The 19,745-nt window shown below is 40.1% G+C and overlaps 1 protein-coding gene across 1 annotated transcript in view; it reads right to left on the bottom strand.

Annotated features, from left to right (window-relative positions):
- The window catches only part of LOC138173525 (A disintegrin and metalloproteinase with thrombospondin motifs 12-like), a 594,307-nt gene that overhangs the window by 437,003 nt on the left and 137,559 nt on the right, over positions 1-19,745 (bottom strand). The window lies entirely within an intron of this gene.

Here is a 19,745-nt window from a genome sequence, read left to right as displayed (position 1 = left end):
AAGAACCTGTGGTAGCTGCAAACCCTGAGGACGCTTGGGGTGCTTGCCGCTACAACACAGTAATCAAATCCATTCTTTCCAGAAAAGGCATGTCAATTAACTGCATGTGGATAGACTCACCATCCCAGGAGTCCCAAGACCAATTCTCTTGATCACCACTTCTATCATATGACCCAACAAAAATCACAGATGCATGACAAAGTTCCTGACACATAGAATTTCAACACTTAAATGTTTTTTATTCATTGATTGATTCACTCACTTCATTCATTCATTCAACCATTCCTCTCCATTGGTCTAGAATATGAACTGCTCATCACAAGGTTATTGAGTAGTGAAACTGTTACACCACTGACCTACATGATAAAGTACAGAGTAGGGTAAGATATACTCATGTGATCTACAAGAAACAGGAGCTACACACAGCATGACCAAGGGATTCTCATTGCTAGACCAATTCCCACCACATCTTGGAAGAGCCACCTGCTGGTTCTCTGCAGGTTGTTCTGTGGTTCTTTTGTCTTTCATTCTTGAAGAGGCCTGTGACATCAGGAAGATAATACCACGACTTGAAATGGACCTGGATTTGATTAAGTGAGGACTGTGCAAAGTCACTAGCCTCACTTTCTCCTCTAGAGTCATCTAGGTCCAGTGACCAGATACAGATCAAAACAAATGAAGATAGCCCAAGACATGGTGGGAGATCTTGGCCTTTGTAAGCTACGGTTCACTTTAATCAAACCACACTATTTTATTCTAGAGGAAACTGAGAAGCAGAGATGTTAAGTGACTTGCCCAAAAATTTGAACCCAGGTCTTCTGATCTTAAATTGAGTACTCCATCCATTGCACCATGCTGCCAGAGATCACCCTTTATGCTATTTTCCCCCCTCTGTGAGCCTCACTCTTCCTTCTAGAAGAGAATTATCTGTCAGAAACACTTTGATGGATTGCACTTTTGGGCTCCCCTCTTATGAATCTAATACTTAGACCCCCTACACACCATTAATCCTTTTCCAGAATGCTCTTATTTGCACTGACAATTCCAATATACAGTTTTTGACTTGGAGCCAGGATAGGAGTTGGACTTCTGAGACCAGCCCATGGACCCTGAATCTCAGGGTAATAATAGGACCTGAGAAAAGTCTATCTGAGAAAAAATTCCCCAAGAGATATGTCACTCCAAGTTAATCTATGGAAAATCCCTAGTCTGTCTTTGCTATATATGGTGAGTATTCTGATTCTCAGCATCATGGGTATAAAGATGATTCAAACAATCAGTGAATTACAAGAAAGAAGCCCATGAAAAAAGAGGGTTCAGGGTGGCTAGGAGGCACAGTGAATAGAGTACTGGCCCTAGAGTCAGGAGGACCTGAGTTCAAATCTGGCCTCAGACACTTAACACAAAAACTAGCCATGTGACCTTGGGCAAGTCACTTAACCCCAACTGCCCTACCTTCTACCCTCCAAAAAAAAGAAGAGGGTTCTTGTTACTACAGATAACTTCATTTGGCATCTAACAACACCTTAATGCAGCCACTTCTAAAATTTTTTCTTACTCTTTTTAATCTACATTTGTATTTCAGTCTCTGTGGGACTCCCAGCACGGAAATTCCCTCCAAAAGTTAAGTAACTTGCCAATAGCCAAGTAGAAAATACTTATCAGAAAGCAGGACTTGAATCCAGATTTTCTTGACTCCAAAGTCAACCTTCTTTACAAAATTACTTATCTAGGTGGAAATCACAAATTCTACAAGAAGTTCCTTGGTCACTGATATTCCTCATTTTCTATTGAATTACAAGTCATACTATTATGAAGGAAGACAGCAAACCCATCTCAACCAGGGTTCCAATCATCCTGACATAGGACACAGGGTTTAGAACCATAAAGAAGCTTAATGATCATCTACTCTAGAGGTGTCAAAGGCCTCCCAAAACAAATTAAAGTGTAACTTGGAAATATTTAACAAAACAAATAAAAATATAATAGGATTTAGATAATTTCAATATAGAGTTTTCTAAACTGACATGCAAATTAAAGGGATCCTTTCATATGGCTTAGTACCCCCTTTCCTATCTGAATTTGATACCACTGATCTAGGGGTAGCATTTTTACAGATGAGGAAACCGAGGCTCCAATTTTTGTTAGAAAAGGGAACAGATAACCAAGCTAGCATTCAAACCATGCTTTTTTTACACTCAAAATCCAGTGCTTCTTCCTGTTGTTGCTTTGAGGACTGTCGTTTTTCTCTGTCACTGCTTTTCCTTGAAGGCAGAACCTCTCATAGGAAGAGTCAAGGCATGAAAACAGCTGGAAATAGACTCTTTATAGCTCAGGGATTTGGTTCCATTTCTATAATTAAACATAAGCAGTGTACAGAAAGAGAACTTGGATCTGATATGGGATGTTAAAGTACATTTCCACTCCATAGTAACAAAACAGGTCTGCCAATAGGGCCAGAGATTCTGTGAATATTGTGTGACCTTCATCAATTGAATATCATTTCCTCAGGGACATACCTGGGGCGTCTAGCATGCAGTGGCCAGGCCTAGAGTCAGGAAGCACAGAGCTCAAATCTAGCCTCAGACACTTACTCGCTTTGTTACCCTGGGCTTAACTCTGCTTGCCTCAGTTTCCTCATCTCTAAAACAAGCTGGAGAAGGAAATGGAGAACCAGTCCAGTATCTTTGCCAAGGAAACCCCAAATGGGGTCGCAGAGGAGTGAACCTCACTAAAATAACTGAACGACAAGAAAGGGAGGAAAAGAACACACAACAATGAGATTTTAATGGTGTTTCCTCAACCCCAAATCTGGCTTCCAGTTTCGTAGAGGGAGATGGGGCTCTGGCCCAAGCCACCACGATCACTTTCTCGTAGCAGGAACGGGGTGCTGCTCTTTTCCCAAACGTTCCGTTTCCATTTGCATTCTTCTTCCTATACGCTGTTGGTTGCTGGGGTTGTTTCTATATTATCCAGCCCAAACGTGACCCCAAAATCCATCCACAAACTGCTCCTCAGCTGCAAAGTCATTCTCCAGTCATACCCAGACGGAACTGAGGCATCAGCAGGAGGAACTCGGGCCCACTAAGACAAGAGCAAGGAGGGAAGGTGAAGAGCAGAGACACCTAGGTCAGGTGATGACAGGCCTTTTCCTGCCTCGGCCCCTTCTGGCAGCTAGGTGAAGCCCACAGAGACTCTCAGGATCACGCGTTTATATGCTAACTACAACATAGAAGATTACAAAGGAAAGCTATTATATTAAAATAGAGTTATCAAAATATGTTTTTCCAAGTTCATAGACCTAACATTAAGAACCACTACATTGTGGGGATTCTGAGAAAAGAAAGCTTCATAGTAAGACTCTAGACCTTTGTTCTGTCAGACTCTACCTCTTAAAGGCATTGAACAGTCACGTGAGGGTGTCCGTGTAGATCACATGAGCATACACAGCCCCCATATGTAGGGACTCAAAGCTGTGCACATCTGGCAAGCATGTGCATTGCAGCATGTAGTTCTCACTTCCTTTAATGTTACAGAAGCCAGACTGTTCTGAAATGAAGGATCTGAGGTCTGCTTTACAAAGGAAAGGATTCTCCTCCTTCATCGTGCCCCATCCCATCCCCTTCCTCCATTAGATAGAAACATCCCTGAGTGCCAGTGGCTGATAATGTGTCTTCTTCACAACAGCTATTCAATCCATCAAAACAATATTTATGCTGCATAATGCCTGCTATATTCTAGGCATTGTGCCACCATGTTGGGGAGAGAGACAAAGATCAAAATGGAATAGTTCCTGCCTATGGGGAGAGAAAACATGTATATGTAGAAGCACATTCTCCCTCTCTCTCTCTCTCTATTCATATATATACATATACATAATATACATATATTATATATACATTTATATATACATACACCCACATAAAATAATTTTTGGGGAAAAGCAGTAGAAGTTAGGGGTATCAAGATAGACCACATGCGAGGGGTGACATCTGAACTGAATTTTAAAGAACACTTGGAATTCTAAGAGATTTGGGACAGGGATGGAATATATTCTAACCATGGAGGAACTTCCCTTGCAAAGGCACAGAGATAGATAATGCAATTTTCAGTGTGACATGTGCTTCAACAGAAAGAGTATTTTGGTGAGACCATAGTGTGCTTTCAAGCACTCAAAGGAGTAAAGTATGAGTAACTAGGTGGTACAATGGATAAAGTACCACATCTGGAGTCAGGAAGACCGGAGTTCAAGGTTGACCTCAGACCCTTATTAGCTGTGTGACCCTGGAAAGTCACTTAATCTTGTTTGCCTCAGTTTCCTCATCTATAAAATAATGTGGAGAAGGAAATGTCAAACCACTCCAGTCTCTCTGCCAAGAAAACCTTAAATGGGGTCATGAATAGTAGGACATAACTGAAACATCTAAATGACAATAAATTATAAGACTAATTCACATTAGTGACTTAATTCCCATTAGGGACCATCCTTCCCATCACAGCTCAGGAGGAGTTCTAAAGCCACGTTTTTGCCAAATCAATTCAATTCAATCCAACAATTTACTATGACCCTACTATGTGCAAGGCCCTGTGCCATAAGGGCAGCAAAATAAAAAACCTCTTTAAAAATAGTTGGCGTTTTTTCCTTGTGCATGTATCACTGGTGCCTAGCACCTAGGAGTCCTTTAATAAAGGGTCTGTGAATCTGCTGAACTGAAATTCTAGGCACTGAAGGACACACAAAGATAATTAAGATTCCTGTTTTTGTTGGGATAATTTCACTGCCCTAACATTCTCACTTTGCCTCGTTGAAGGAGAACCAGACTGAGTCTGAACAAAAATCGAACTGCCCAATTCTGTAGGGGCTCCCCATCAGCTGCAACATGTCTGCAAGACCTGTGCTGGGAAGGGAGGCTGGAGGGAGAGTTATCCCTAGATAGAACTAGGAGGTAGGTAGAATATGCATCAATATATGAATACTCTCTTGCCCTTCTTTTCACTGAATTTCTTTATCCAACAGTGCTATTCTGGTGGGGCTCCCTCTCCAACTAAACATCTTGATGTCTCATACTTACTTATTTCTATGCTCCCCATAAAAACCCACTGTCTGTTGGAAAGAATCCTATATTCATTCTGACTAAAGTAAACATGGTGATCAGACTTAATTGTTACTCCTTCCATGCATAGTCATATTTTAATAGGAAACAATTCCTTAAGTTAAAGGAATAAGTTGCTAACAGAGGAAGTTTATGTGTCAATAATAAGAATGTCTAGCATTTACACTGCACTTCAAATTTTGCAAAGTGCTTTAAAATAATATCTCATTTTAATCTTCACAGTGACCCTGGAAGGCAAGCGCTATTATTATCACCCTTATTTTGCAGGTGAAGAAACTGAGGCAGACAGGAGTTACATGACTCAGGGTCACAGTGCTACTAAGTGTCTGGGGCCAGAACTGAACTCTGGATTTTCTGATTCTAGATCCAAAGCTCTATTCATCACACCACTTACCTGCCACATCGGACTGTGGAAAAACAGGCCCTTCACCTTAAAACTGTCTCTGGTAAGTAATTAATAGTGCAACATAGTGGAAACATACAAACCTCAGCTGTGCTACTTAGATGGTCTCTGTTCTTCCCTTACTAAAGAAGTCACAACCCATCTGAGGCTGTTTTCTTATCTGTAAAGTAAGAAGAATGCACCAGATGATCTCTAAGGTCCAGAACTGAATTCTTTAAGTTGATAGAAGATTCCTCATGGACAGATTTCTTAGAGCTCAGCCAGGGCTCAGTCCCACAATACTTTCTTGTTACTATTGCTGCTGAGAAGTTGAAAAGAACTATTCAAAGACAAGATGGGAGTGAGGTTTTTTTCCCCCAACACATTCTTAGCTTGTAAGCAGTTGCTCTAAAAAAATCATTCAGACTGATTTATCTGAAATAAAACTCCAGTTCTCTGTCTATGACTTGGGGTCCTAGGGGAAATTAACAACATCCCTTAAAAAGCACAGATACCAGAAGCTTTTAAAAAGCAGTTTTCTTAGAGCCATCAAGCTGGGGTGCCCTTGAAAGTCCATCTAATCTGTGACTTTCTACCTTCAGTGAAGAACACACATCAGTAGTGCCAGGAAGACAAACAAGAATGACTACTCTTTGAACATTTAGTCAGAAGAAGCTTCTGCTACCTCTGCTGGGAGCGCATCCCAATGTCCCAATTTGCACTAGCAAGAAACTCTTCCTTGAGGGACAACTAGGTGGTGCAGTGAATAGAGCACTAGTCCTGGAGTCAGGGGGACCTGAGTTCAAATGCGACCTCAGACACACAACACTTTGACCATGGGCAAGTCACTTAACCCAAATTGCCCTGCCCTCCAAAAAAAAAAAGGAAAAAAAAAAATTTTTTTTTAATTTTTTAATTTAATTTAAATTAATTTATTAAAAAAAATTAAAAAACTAAAAAAATCAAGAAACTCTACCCTACTGGATAAAGAAAAATCCCTCAGTTTGTAGCTTTAAATGAATTCCTTCTGTCTTTAGGTATTTGTATCCCCAGTGCTTAGCAGAGTGTCTGGCACATAGTAGGTGCTCAATTAATAGTTATTAATGTTAACAAAATTAATATTAAAATAAAGTTAAATAAAATTAGCATTTTATTAACTGACTGGCTATTGTATTTTCTGTGAGTTTTAGATTTCAAGGTTCCATAGCAGAAGCCCAAAAGAGAGAAGAATCAAAAAACCCAAATTTTAGCCTTTACACTGCCACTAACTTACTGTGTGACCACAAACATGTCACTTAATTATAAATCTCAGTTTCCATAGTTCTAAATGACAGGGTTACACTAGGTAATTTCATAAAATCCCTTCTATCATAAAATTCTAGGATTCTAAGTCTTATAATGCCAGCTCCTAAAAACAAGAGTAATTTATACTTGGGCAAAGTTTTGTTTTTGTTCAGTCATTTCAGTCATATCAAACTCTGTGTTACCCCATTTGGGTTTTTGTTTTTGTTTTTTAGCAATTGGGGTTAAATAACTTGCTCAAGGTTACACGGCCAGTTATTTCTGGGTGGTGCTAAGTATCTGAGCCCAGATTTAATCCCCAGGTCATCCCGACACTGGAGCCAGTGCTCTTACTCGCTGAGTCACCTGGCTGCCCCTGATTTGGGGTTTTCTTGGGAAACATACTGGAATGGTTTGCCATTTCCTTCTGTAGCTCATTTTACAGATGAGGAAACTGAGGCAAAGAGGGTGAAGTGACTTTCCCAGGGTAACACATGTCTGAGGCCCTTTTTGACCTCATGAAGATGAGCCTTCCTAACTTCAAGCCTGGTGCTCTATCCAACTGCCCCACCTACCTGCCCACAGCAATGTTTTACACATTACAAAGCATTTCTACAATATGCTGAAGTCCTCAGGTAGACAGGATTAAGTCTTATTATTTCCATTTTACAGACAAGAAGACTGAAACTAAATGAAGCTAAATCTCTCACCTAAAGTTACACAGGTAGTTAATGGCAGAGTTGGTACACCAATAAAGGTCATCTGAGTGAGTCATCTCTCCACTGACATTTCCCTACCTTTGCTTTATAAGATAATATTACAAGGTAGTGAAGAAGAGTGCAGAGGGGTGGCTGGGTGGTGCAGTGAATAGAGCACTAGCCCTGCAGTCAGGAGGACTTGCGTTCAAATCCAGCCTCAGACACTTAACACAAAGCTAACCATGTAACCGTGGGCAAGTCACTTAACCCCAATTGCCCTGCCTTTCCCCCTCCAAAGAGCAAAAAGAAAAATCTTAAAAAAAAAAAAAGAGTAGAGAGAGAGCCAGTCTTGGAATCAAGCTCTACCTCTGCAACATCCTGCTTATGGGACTCTGAGCAAGTCACTCAACTTCTCATTACCCCAGGGGACTCTTTAAAACTAGAAATCGCTAAGAGGCAGCAGCTGTGCATTGATGGAGGGAGTTTTCTTAATGGAAGTTCCCTATAATAGGGAAAACATGAATCCAATCCAGAAAAGTAAAAAAAAAAACTTTTTAAAAGTTTCTCATTTCTATAGAAAGATTCATTACTATGAACACATGGAACATGATTTAACTCCCCAAAAACCAATCAAATATTTATTAAGCACCTAGAAATGCTGGAAAATACTGAAGAAGGACCATAAGATGCCATAGAGTACAACTTCTTCATTTTACTTTTTTTTTCTTTTTGGAGGGGCAATTGGGGTTAAGTGACTTGCTCAAGGTCACACGGCTAGTAAGTGTTAAGTGTCTGAGGCCGGATTTGAACTCATGTCCTCCTGACTCCAGGGCTGGTGCTTTATTCACTGTGCCACCTAGCTACCCCTTTCTTCATTTTACTTATGAGGGAAACTGAGGCATAGAAAGTTTATGCAGCCTACCTAGGGTCACACAGCTAGCACTATATCTGAACTGGAATATGAAATGGATTCTGAATCCAAGTCCAGTCAACCAACCACAGCACCAAACTACCTTTCAAGATCTAGGAAATGATAAAGACGGGATTCAAAATTGAGGATTTCCTGTCTCCAATTACATCACACAAATTACAAAGAAATATAAAGACTTCTTTCACAAAACCTTGACTTCCAACTGGGTAAGATTACTCTCTGTTCCATCTGCACCCATTTGCCAGCAGCATTCAGATTAAACAAAGCAGTCTTTCCCATGCACCAAGCACCAACCAAGAGTCTCTTGTTTGCCATCCCTTGAACCTACTGTTTTCATTCCTCTCCAAAACCTTTGTTTATAATGGTTCTTCCCTACCATATATGTTGCTTCCCTTCAACCCTCAACCATCCTTTTATCCCGCCTCTTTGAGAATGAAGGGCAAACAAAAACAATAACAAACAACAATAATCCTGCCTCAGACACTAGCTGTATGTACATGGACAAGCCACAACCTCTCTAAGCCTCTAGAAAATGGGAATGATAACAACAGTGTCTATATCATGGGGTTGCTGTGAAGATCAAATGAGTTAATACATGTACAGTGTTTTGCAATTCTGAAAGTACTAAGTAATCGTTAACTATTATCACCCATATTCTACTTAAACTTTAATATTCAACTCATGTTCTGCCATGAGGTTGTCCCTAAGCACTCCAGCCTACCCTCTCTCCCAATCTAGCTCTAATTATACTTAGCTCAACATTCTTTGCCAAATGTTTCAATCACGGTATCCTCATTTGCCTGAGGAGATTGGAATCTCCTTGAAGGCAAGTACCAAAATGCATACTTCTTGTTTCCCCTTTTACTCTAATCAAACATAAATCAACGAGCATTTATTAAACACCTGTTATATTCCAGGCACTGTGATAGCTTCTGTGGGTGTAAAAACAAAAATGAAACAGCTCCTGCCCTCAAATAGTTTGCATTTAGTGGAAAAAAAAACAACCATATACACACTTAAATAAAATGCAGGCTTGTCTGGGTGTGCCTAATCTGGTGGTCTTGGAGCTAACATGGAGGCTTCTTCATCTGCTAACATGCCAGTGGAGGTAGCCTCACTGCATTGGCTACCTGCATCTTTAAAATTGGCAAGACTGAGCCAGTCTCTCTCTTTCTGCTTCTCTCTTTTCAACAACTCTTATCTGCTGCCTCCAGAGAGTGAAGGTTCTAGTTCCTCCACAGCATGGGAAACATGAACTGAATGGGTGAGCGGGGAAAGGACATGCTTGTTGTTCCCTATCATACACACACCCTGGGCAGGGAGGTATTTGCCACAATTTCAGGTGCTGGAGGTGATCCCTGCAGGAACAGTATGGAGTTTGAACCAAGGTGACCTTGGAACCAGAACTGCAGGCAGAATAATGCAAGCCTGGCATGGGAGCCCTGAGCAATGAGGATGCCTAGTACCTGAACTCTAGTTTAGGTTTGGACTTGAATCTAGGAATGTGCTCCAAAGGAACAGAATTAAACTATGAACTTAATCACCTTCTCATCCCCAGAGACTTCAGTGGTGCAGGTTGAGGAGAAGGATTATGGCTCCAGAGTGTTAAAGAAATGAATTTGTATAGTTGTGATTATCTTTTAAAATTTTTTTTATATTTTATTTTTCCAATTACATATAAAGCAATTTTAAATATTTGTTTTTTTTTATTTTGAGTTCCCAAATTCTCTTCTTCCCTCCCTTCCCCTCTCCTTGAGAAAGCAAGGAATTTCATACAGATTATATATGTGCTGTCATGCAAAATATATTTTCATGTTAGCCATGTTGTGAAAGAAAATACAGACCAAAAAACTCTAGAAAAATAAAGTTTTTAAAAAGTATGCTTCGATCTGTATTCAGACTCCATCCATTCTTTTGTGATTATCTTTTGAAGCAATTATTCCTTTGTAAAAGCAAATCCAATTATTCGTGGCTGAATGGACTCGATGTTCTGGGATCTACACTCTGTATACTTGAGGGAACAACACTGGTGAAGCTTGGTCTCATTTGTAGAGAGCCTAGATACCTCCAATCCTCTTACTGGTGCCAGAGAATGAACTCTAAGGGAGGAGTGAAATCTTAGCTTCTGAGTCTTACACACAATGAGGACCAAGTTAGTCAATGTTACATAAGTACATGCAAAAATATATTAAAGGTAGATATAAAGCATATTATACTTTATATATTTAATATATAAAATATATTAAAAGTAGATATAATTTCAGAGTGGAGGTACTAGCTTTGGGGGATAATCACAAGGGACCCGTGCATTTGATTTTATCTTTGAAAGGATTCTAAGAGGCAGGTAAGGTAAGGAAGGACTGTATTGTTGGCCTTTTCAATTACCCAGAGATGGAAAGAGCAAAGAAGGTTCTAGGTGCTAAGTACATCTTTGCTCAATGATTTCAGATCAATGGGGGATAAGCAGGTGGGGGGGGAGGATTCCTTGCATCAATACTTCCTGCTATTCTGCTATCTTGCCTCCACCTCAGGGCACTAAAGTTAGAATAAGATCTAAATGTCTGATCATGTCATTCCCCACTAAAGAAGCTTTAGCTCCACTGTCTGGCATTAAAAACCCATAATCTGGCTACAAACTATACTTCCACAATGATTATACATTACTCCCCTTCACAGACTAAATGTTCCCGACAAACTGACTTGTTATTCTCTATACAGGACATTCCATTGTAGAAACTCCCCCATGACTGAAATATTCTCCCTCCCCAACCATAACTCTTAGACCCCTTAGATCCCTTAAAGCTCAGCTCAAGGACCATGTAGAAGAGGCTCCCAATTGTTATCCCCTCCTCCCTCCAGTGACTTTACATTCCTTCTATATTACAGGAATGCTGATTAGGAGCTCTAGTTAATTACATTAATCTCCCTAAAAATGGGACTTTTCATAGAAAGATATGGGTGAGTTGTTCAAGATGAAAAGGTGGGGAATTTTGTTCAGTTGTGTGCTACTTTTTGTGACCCCATAGAGTTTACCATTTCTTTCTCCAGCTCATTTTACAGGTGAGGAAACTGAGGTGAACAGGGCTAAGTAACTTGCCCAGGGTCACAGAGCTAGTGTCTGAGACATTTGAACTCAGGTCTTCCAGACCCCAGGTTTGTCACTATATCTATTATGCCCCAAGGTGTGTATCGGATGGGTTGAAATCTACCCTTTTAGAAGGAATAAACACACTGATGAAATCATGGATTCATTGGAGCAATGCTGTCAAACTCAAATAGAAAACAGATCCCTTCTGGCTGCATATTGACTTAGAAAAGCAACAAATTAACATATTGTATTTTTACTTACTTTGTTAAACATTTCCCAATTACATTTTAACCTGATTGGGCTGCACTCAGAAGTTTTGCTGGACCCTGAGATTTCCTCCTCTTTGACCCAGTGAACTTGTAGCCCTTCCAAGTGTCTTCCTGGTTTCCTTCTACCTAATTCACACATGCATCCATTCTCCCAAGCATATATCTCTTTCTGCCTAGTCACATGCTTATTTAATGTTCAATTCTACTGGAGGTACATCTGGCACACATTAAACCATATCACTCCTGTTTCCTAGGATATTTTGATGGAAAGATGAAAGGGCCTGCTCCTAGAGGCCAGGGACTTTTGTCACCATAGTAACTCTTTGTGTATAGAAACTAGGACAATATCCCATGAAATCAGGTTAATAGTCAATGCATTTGATAATGTTTATCACCAAAATTGGAAAAATTAGGACAAGAGGTGGCAATGATGAATAGGTACCAACCTATTTGAGAAGGTGATTCAGTGGAAGGCAGAGCCAAGAGGCAGGGAGTAGGGCTAAGTGGAAGTGGGATAGACTGGAAAGAGGAGGAAGCTGTAGAGGAAGGAACAGCAGCAAGAGGTGATGAACCTCTCAGCTGTTCATCCAATTGGTGACAGCATCCAGATTGCTCCAAACAAATCTGAAGTATACAACACTGTAGAATAATCTGTACTAGCCTGCTCCAGGGCTTTCCTCCTTCATACCCCACCACCTTTGCTGCCTCATTTCCAGAGGCAGGGAGGTATTTTATATTGAGCTACACTGACTAGCACGGCAGAAAAATGAATCGACAACCATACACAAGGAAAAAAAGCAGCTTAATAGAGACTGTTGTCTTTTAAGAAACAGAAATATATTATATAATTCAACCGAATTTTTAAAATAAAAAATTAAACTTTATCCAATAAAGCATATAAACCATATATATATATATATACATACACACATATACATATATTTATATATGTGTATGGTGTGTGTGTGTGTGTGTGTGTGTATAAAATGACCAGTTCTGGATGAAATAAACATTTGGCAAAGGAAGAAGGGAAAGAGAGAAAAAAGGAAAAGAAATAGAGAAAGGAAGTGAAATGTGAGAATGGAAGGAAAGAAAGTAGAGAGAAAGAGACAGGGCATCCAAGGCACACTTGCCTTTGCAGGCAAAACATATAGAATTGTTCCCTGTTCACCACAGCCCATCTCCTGCCACCAGACCCTTGACCTAGCTATACTACATGACTAGAATACCCTTCCTCTTAGAATCCCTATCTCTCTTCAAGATTCAGCTAAGCACCACCTAAAAGAGCGAATCTTGGATTAAGCATCCAGAGATACATTTTGTTTCAAAGACTCCATCTCCTATGATTTTTAATTATATATAGATAAGACATCTAATTGGGTTTTCAGATTTATAGTCAAACTTTGTCACTTCCTTGAGGGTTTATGTATGAAAAGATATAAATATTATTGTATTAAATGCCAATCAAAAAGAGTTGCTTATTTGGAGCCCTTGGGATGTGCTGAGGAGCCCCTGTGACTATGAAAAGCAAGAACCCACCCCAAACTTCCCTGCCATCTTACAGGAAGCATCTGCTTTAGTCTGCTGCCTTTCCAGAACAGGAAGCACATTGGAAGTCTTCCCTTCACTCCAAGTCAGAATAACAATTAATAGCTAGCATTTGTATGGCGACTTAAGATCTGCGACGTACGCCAGTGTGTTGTCCCTTCTGAACCTTACTGCTCGGTGAGGCAGGTGCCATTGTTGTCCTTATTTTAAAAATAGGGAAACTGAGGTTGAAAGATGTTCAGTGATTTTTCCAAGGTCATACAACTAGTAAGTTTTTGAAGAGGGATTTGAATTAGTCTCATGGAAATAGCAAACCACTTCAGTGTCTTTGCCAAGAAAACCCCAAATAGGATCACAAAGAGTAAGACACAACTGCAACAACTTAAGAAAATTTAATCTGAGTTCGGTGATCTTGCCAATTAGCTGTTTCAGTAATACCACTTCCCCCTTTCTCCTCCAACTCCCCCTGTCAGTGGTGAGGTTCTCCCCACGGTAATTATTAGGAAATGGCTACTCTAGTCCCTTTGACCTGCCTGGCCACGCTGGGACTTCAGCTCACTTTAGTCCTAGAGCAGAGTCATCTCTGAAGTGTTTTAATTCAGGATGGCTCTCCTGGTCCAAGCTTTGAAGGAATCTTCTATGCTGATGTAATGTGAGCTCAACAGAAACAATCAGCTGGACAGTGATTGAAAGAGGTCACCCAATCAATCAAAAAGCAATTATTAAGTGCCCGATACATGCTGGCTATGAAGCTGCACTGGGGATACAAATACAAAATAAACAAAACCATCTCTACTGGAAAGTTTAAAGTGATGCTTAAAAAAATTAAAATTGCTGAGGATGTTTTCTGTATTATAGACTTGAAAACCCACTGACCAAGGAAAGAGATAGGGCTTCCCATCCACACATGCTAAAGCACCCCACAGGCCTGACCTTTGGGGATTTCTTAAAATCATAAATTTAATACAGAAATTATTTAATGAAACTCTTTCATTTACATGTGAGGAAACAAGTCCAGCTAAGTGAAGGGATTTACCAAAGGGCACACCAGCATGAGGTAACAGCTGGTATCTGAATTCAGGCCTTTTCATTCCAAATCTAGCACTCTTCCGAATGTACCAATCTAAATCTTTTCTCAAGGCTGCTGTGGATACTCACTTTAGCCAGTTGGTTGGTCAAGCAGGAGAGGAAGAAGAAGTAGAGAGGAGAGACAGAGAAAGAGAGGGGAGAGATAGAAGGAGAAAGTGGTGAGAGGCAGATAGTAAGAGACAGAAACAGAGGAAAGAAGAGAAAAAGAAGTGTGAATTGCTCCTCACCCCATGTTTCCCTAGGATTTGGGCATTAGTCTTAAACCTACAACCTCCACAACCTCCCTCCCTTCAAAAACAAAAACTTTGCAAAATACTTGGAAAAGTATCCATCATTGATGAAGTATCTGAGTCTTCTCCAGAAGACCAAGCAGCACAATGTTAGAAATTCAGAAAGCAAACAGTTAGGACTTCTTCCCTCTGCCTTTCAACATGTGATCCTTTGGGAATGCTAAAGAGCTACAAAGGAAAATGGGGCCATAGTATCATGATACAGAGAGATACATTCTTTTCTTTCCTAGAAGGAAAGATAGGATAAAGAAAGGATCAAGAGCTATGCACAGACCCAAAAAATGAGCACATGATGTTAAAACTATCAAGACAAGGTTTAAAAAGATGAACCTTCAAAGATAAAGTGGGAGAGTGAAAGAGTCAACATGACTCTGAAATCTAAACTAATCCTAGGCTAATGAGGCTGTTTCCTAGTAAGTCATAAATTGTATGATGGAGGCCAAGTTAGCAGGAGGTGTACAGGTCTCCTGGCAGAGACCAAAGGATCCAAATGGAAGAAAGAAGGAGGAGGGAAAAAAAAGCCAACAGAAAGTACTTGGCTGGCCATGGCCTAAAGTCCTACCAAGGGAGCACAAGTTTATCTTCCACAGAAGCGTCGACTGTTAACTACTGGAAAAGGCCTCAGAGGTCATCTTGTCCACTCCCCTCAGTCCAAAGTCTCACAGATGCTGAGTGGTTTCTTTTATCTTCTTAAAGTAGCTATTAATATAGAGGAGGCTATTATATGGCATTAGTGCAAATAACACACATAAGCTCAAAAAACCTTCCCACAAGCTCCTATTCATTTCCCAAATGACAGAGCTTCTATGGCTTCCAGTGTTAAATTTCCTCAGCTGTGGGTAGCCTAGAAGACTGGTACTTACACTGAGCAGTGTCAATCACTTACTAGCTGCGTGACCCTGGGCAAGTCATTTAACCCTGTTTGCTTCAGTTTCCTCATGTATAAAATGAGCTGGAGAAAGAAAGTAAAACACCCCAGTATCTTTGCCAAGAAAACTCCAAATGAGGTCACAAAGAGTCAGACATGACTGAACGACAAAAGGACTGCCAATGAGACCCGAGGCAGTCACCAAGCATGGCTATAAGCCTCTGCCCAGAGTCATCTCCAAAGATGATGCAGCACTTAGGATAATGTCTTTGGGCTCTATCAGTGACTAAATCTCAGCAGATGGAGCATAAGACAGACCCATGTGATACCAAATTTCTCTAGGACAGATTCGCAGTCAACAGAGAGGCACAATAGATAGAATGCTGGATTTGAAGCAAGGAAGATCTTGAATCAGACACTTATTAGGTATGTGACCCTGGGCAAGCCATTTAATCTCTTTAATCCTCAGTTTCCTCACCTGTAAAGTGGAGATAGCAGCACCTACCTCACAGGATTGCCGTGAGGATCATAATGAGACAAAACATGCAAAACACTTTGCACACTTTAAAGTACCATATAAATGTTAGATATTATTATATAAATGTTAGATATAATCTTTATCAATTGCATTATTGTTTTGTGGTAGGTGGCAGAGTAATAATTGGTATTTATATTATGCCTTAAAGTTTACAAAGTGCTTTACATATATTATTTCATTTTAATTTGATTCCTGCCTCAAATGCTTACTAGCTATTTGATCCTATGTAAATCACTTTACCTCTCTATGATAGCACCTACTTTCCAGAGTTGCTGCAAGGATTAAATTAAATATGTGTTGGCTTTATTTTTAAGCACTTATTACTGTGCCTGACACATAGTAGACATTCTTGTTACTAAGTCAGTTAGTTATGTCTGACTCTTCAGGAGCCCATCTGGGGTTTTCTTAGCAAAGATACTGGAATGATTTGCCCTTTCTTTCTCCAGCTCATTTTACAGATGAGGAAACTGAGGCAAACAGGGTCAAGCGATTTTCCCCAAGTCACACAGCTAGGAAGTGTCTGAGGTCAGTTTTGATCCCAGAAGATGCATCTATCTTCCTGACTCCAGGCCCAGTGCTCGATCACCTGTACCACCTGGCTGCCCCAGTAGACACTTGGCAAATCCTCATTCCTTTCCCCCTCATTTGATACTCATAACAATTCTATACTGGAGATCTTGTTATGCCCATTTTCCAGAAAAGAGATTTGAAGCTTGGGGAACTTAAATGACTTGTCTCAGGCTATATGGTTTTTAAGTTTCTAGGACAGGATTCCATCTCAGATATTCCTGAGCCCAAGTCCATCACTCCTTCCATAAAGTCAGTCTGCAGAGCACAGGACTGTAGGACCATCAATGTCAGAAAATAGCCTTGTCAAATACTCTCATTTTACAGATGAAAGAACTGATGCCCAGAGGTAAAGTGACTTGCCTACCAGCCATATAGTTCAGGAGCATCAGAGACAGAATTCGAAACCAGCTCCCTTGACTTCAGAGTCCATTCTATTTTCAATGGACTATGAAGCTTATGCCACATTAAAAAAATTCTTTTGATCCTAGAATTATAGAAACACAGACACCAGAGATCAGCTGGTCACAAAGAAGCTCAGAATGTTGGACCTGGAGGGAAACTTGAGGTTCACCTGATCCAATCTCTGGGTTGTCAAGATGATGAAACTGAGGCCTGAGGAGAAATACAGTCACAGAAGTGGTATGTAAAGAATGAGGATCTAGGCTTTATGATAAATGAGGAAATCAAGGCAAGAGAGAAAAAGACACTGCTCTGTCTCTCTGACATCTCATCAAAGAGACTTCTTTTTCATATCTTACTTTGCTTTCCCTCTGCCTACCAATCCCTATGCTTATCACACAACTAAAAAGCTAGTATAGAATCCATTATATATAACACATGCAGCCAGTGGTACAGTAGATAGTACCAGACCTGGAACCAGGAAGCCTCATCTTTCTGAGCTCAAATCTGACCTCAGACACTTCCTAACTGTGTGACCCTGGGCAAGTTACTTAACCCTATTTGTCTGAATTCCTCCATCTGTAAAACCAACTGGAGAAGGAAATGGTGAACCACTTTAGTATCTTTGCCAAGAAAACCCAAAAATGGAGTCACAAAGAGTGAGACATGACTGAAAAAAGGTACTGAACAGCCACAAAGTAAATAAGTGGTCTTCTTGAGTCACTTTCTAGCTGCCTACTTCTCTGAGTAACTAGTGTGGGTGAATCACACTTGATGGGCAAGGAAACAACATTGACTATCTTAGCAAAGACTAGAGAGGCCTAGGATTCCAAAGAGAGAATGGGGAGAGTGGACAAAGCATAATAGCAAAGGAGAGACAGATCATGCATCTAGAGAATGATGAATGAATGATCACATAAGAATGGGTTCCAATATACACAGCAGCTTCATGTCTATGCTGGCATTCTTGTAAAGATGTGTATAAATACACCCAATTTCCTCAGGCAAACTGGGAAGAAGTAGATGTCCTTCTGATTCTCCAATAACTAGTCATTTCTTCCTGCCTGACATCAGGATTCTAACCTATGACATATTTTTTCCAAGGTATTAGCCAAGCAAATTTCATTAAGGTGGTCATGTATGATGATTTGAATTGTTAACCCTCTCAGAACACTTCCATTCTAATAGGAGTCTCTATTGAAGTTTAAAAAAAGACTCCTGGGCCCAAAGGAACGAATCTCTGATGGTGAGTTTTCAGACCTTATTACAGAAGTAGGGTAAAGCCTGGCCACAGAAAAGAATTGAGAAATCAAGCTTCTTCTCTTTGTTCCAGGTGTGCGAAGCTATGGGTATGGACTATAGAGTATATATATCAGACACAGTAAATCTGAGGTTTGGTTTAACTGAACTGCTCTGCCCTACCCCCACCCTTTCTTTATTATTCTTTGTTACAAAGGATGGTTCAATAGTTAGGGGATATAGGAGATATGAAGAAATTGTAAAAAAAAATATTAATAAAGGTTTTAAATTTTTTTTTCAAATCATAGTATTGTGTTTGGGAGATTTTTTTGCATAACTAATTACCTTCAAATGGCCCAAATTAACTTAAGAAAGCAAGGTTTTCCAGAATGGAGGCCCAGCATGAAAGTAACATAATCTTACCTATAAATATAACATGGAAGATAATGCCTTCACAAGAGAGAAATGGGGAGGGGAAGGGGGAGAGAGGGAGACAGAGAGACAGAGACAGAGACAGAGAGAGACAGAGAGAAATGGGGAGGGGAGGAGGGAGAGAGAGAGAGAGAGGGAGAGAGCACAAAAGAAGAACAAAGACAAAGAAAGAGGGAGGGAATGGGGGAGACAGAGAGAGTGACAGAGACTGAGACAGAGATGAACTTTGGTTTTATTTGGTCACAAAGTTAGCATAAGCAAAAAATGCTTTTAAAAAAAAACAGTTCTGGACACCATGCTTTAAGGAGAAAATTACTGAATAGAGAGTATAGGAAAGAGGATGAGAGGTAGAATAATATGAAGAGGGAGGGAAGTGTGAAGACATAAAGAGGGATATGGTGATTTATTTTAAACAACATTCTCAGGTGGAAGAAGGAACAGATTTGTTCTGTGTTGCTATAGAGTCAGGACTAAGAGCAATGTCATGAAATCAGTTTGATACAAAGAGCTTTCTGATAATTTATGTCAAAAGCTGGACAAGTTGCCTTAGAACTCCCCCTCACTGGAGATTTTCTCTGATTCAGAGGCAGCAATAATACATTTTTTTAAATGTGGGGTAGTCATAGTACCCTAAAGGACCAATTTATAGGTTTTTATAAAAATTTTTATGTATTCATGAATTACATCTAATTCATCTGGGTCATAAGTCAAACAGAGACCTGGAAATAGGCCCAGCATACTGAGATAACATTGTCTGAATCTTTGCAATTTCAGCATTGTGATCTAGTGGAAAGAACACTGGGCAAAACGTCAAAGAAGCTGGCTTCTAGTCTAAGTTGGATCACTAACTGGCTGCATGACCTTGCACAGGCCATATGATCTCTGTACCAAAGACTGGCTATCTGTAAAAAGGGGGATGATCAAGACTTCACTACATTTCCATCCCTACAAACAGATAATGTGAAGAGAAAATCCAAAAACTGATAGCAAGCATTTTATCTAAGATACC

This window comes from Petaurus breviceps, unplaced genomic scaffold (genome assembly GCF_028583685.1).
Source record: "Petaurus breviceps papuanus isolate PSGF00001 unplaced genomic scaffold, PetGlider_PUasm1.0 129, whole genome shotgun sequence".
Lineage (NCBI taxonomy): Eukaryota > Metazoa > Chordata > Mammalia > Diprotodontia > Petauridae > Petaurus > Petaurus breviceps.
This window is presented reverse-complemented; position numbering and strand designations above follow the sequence as displayed.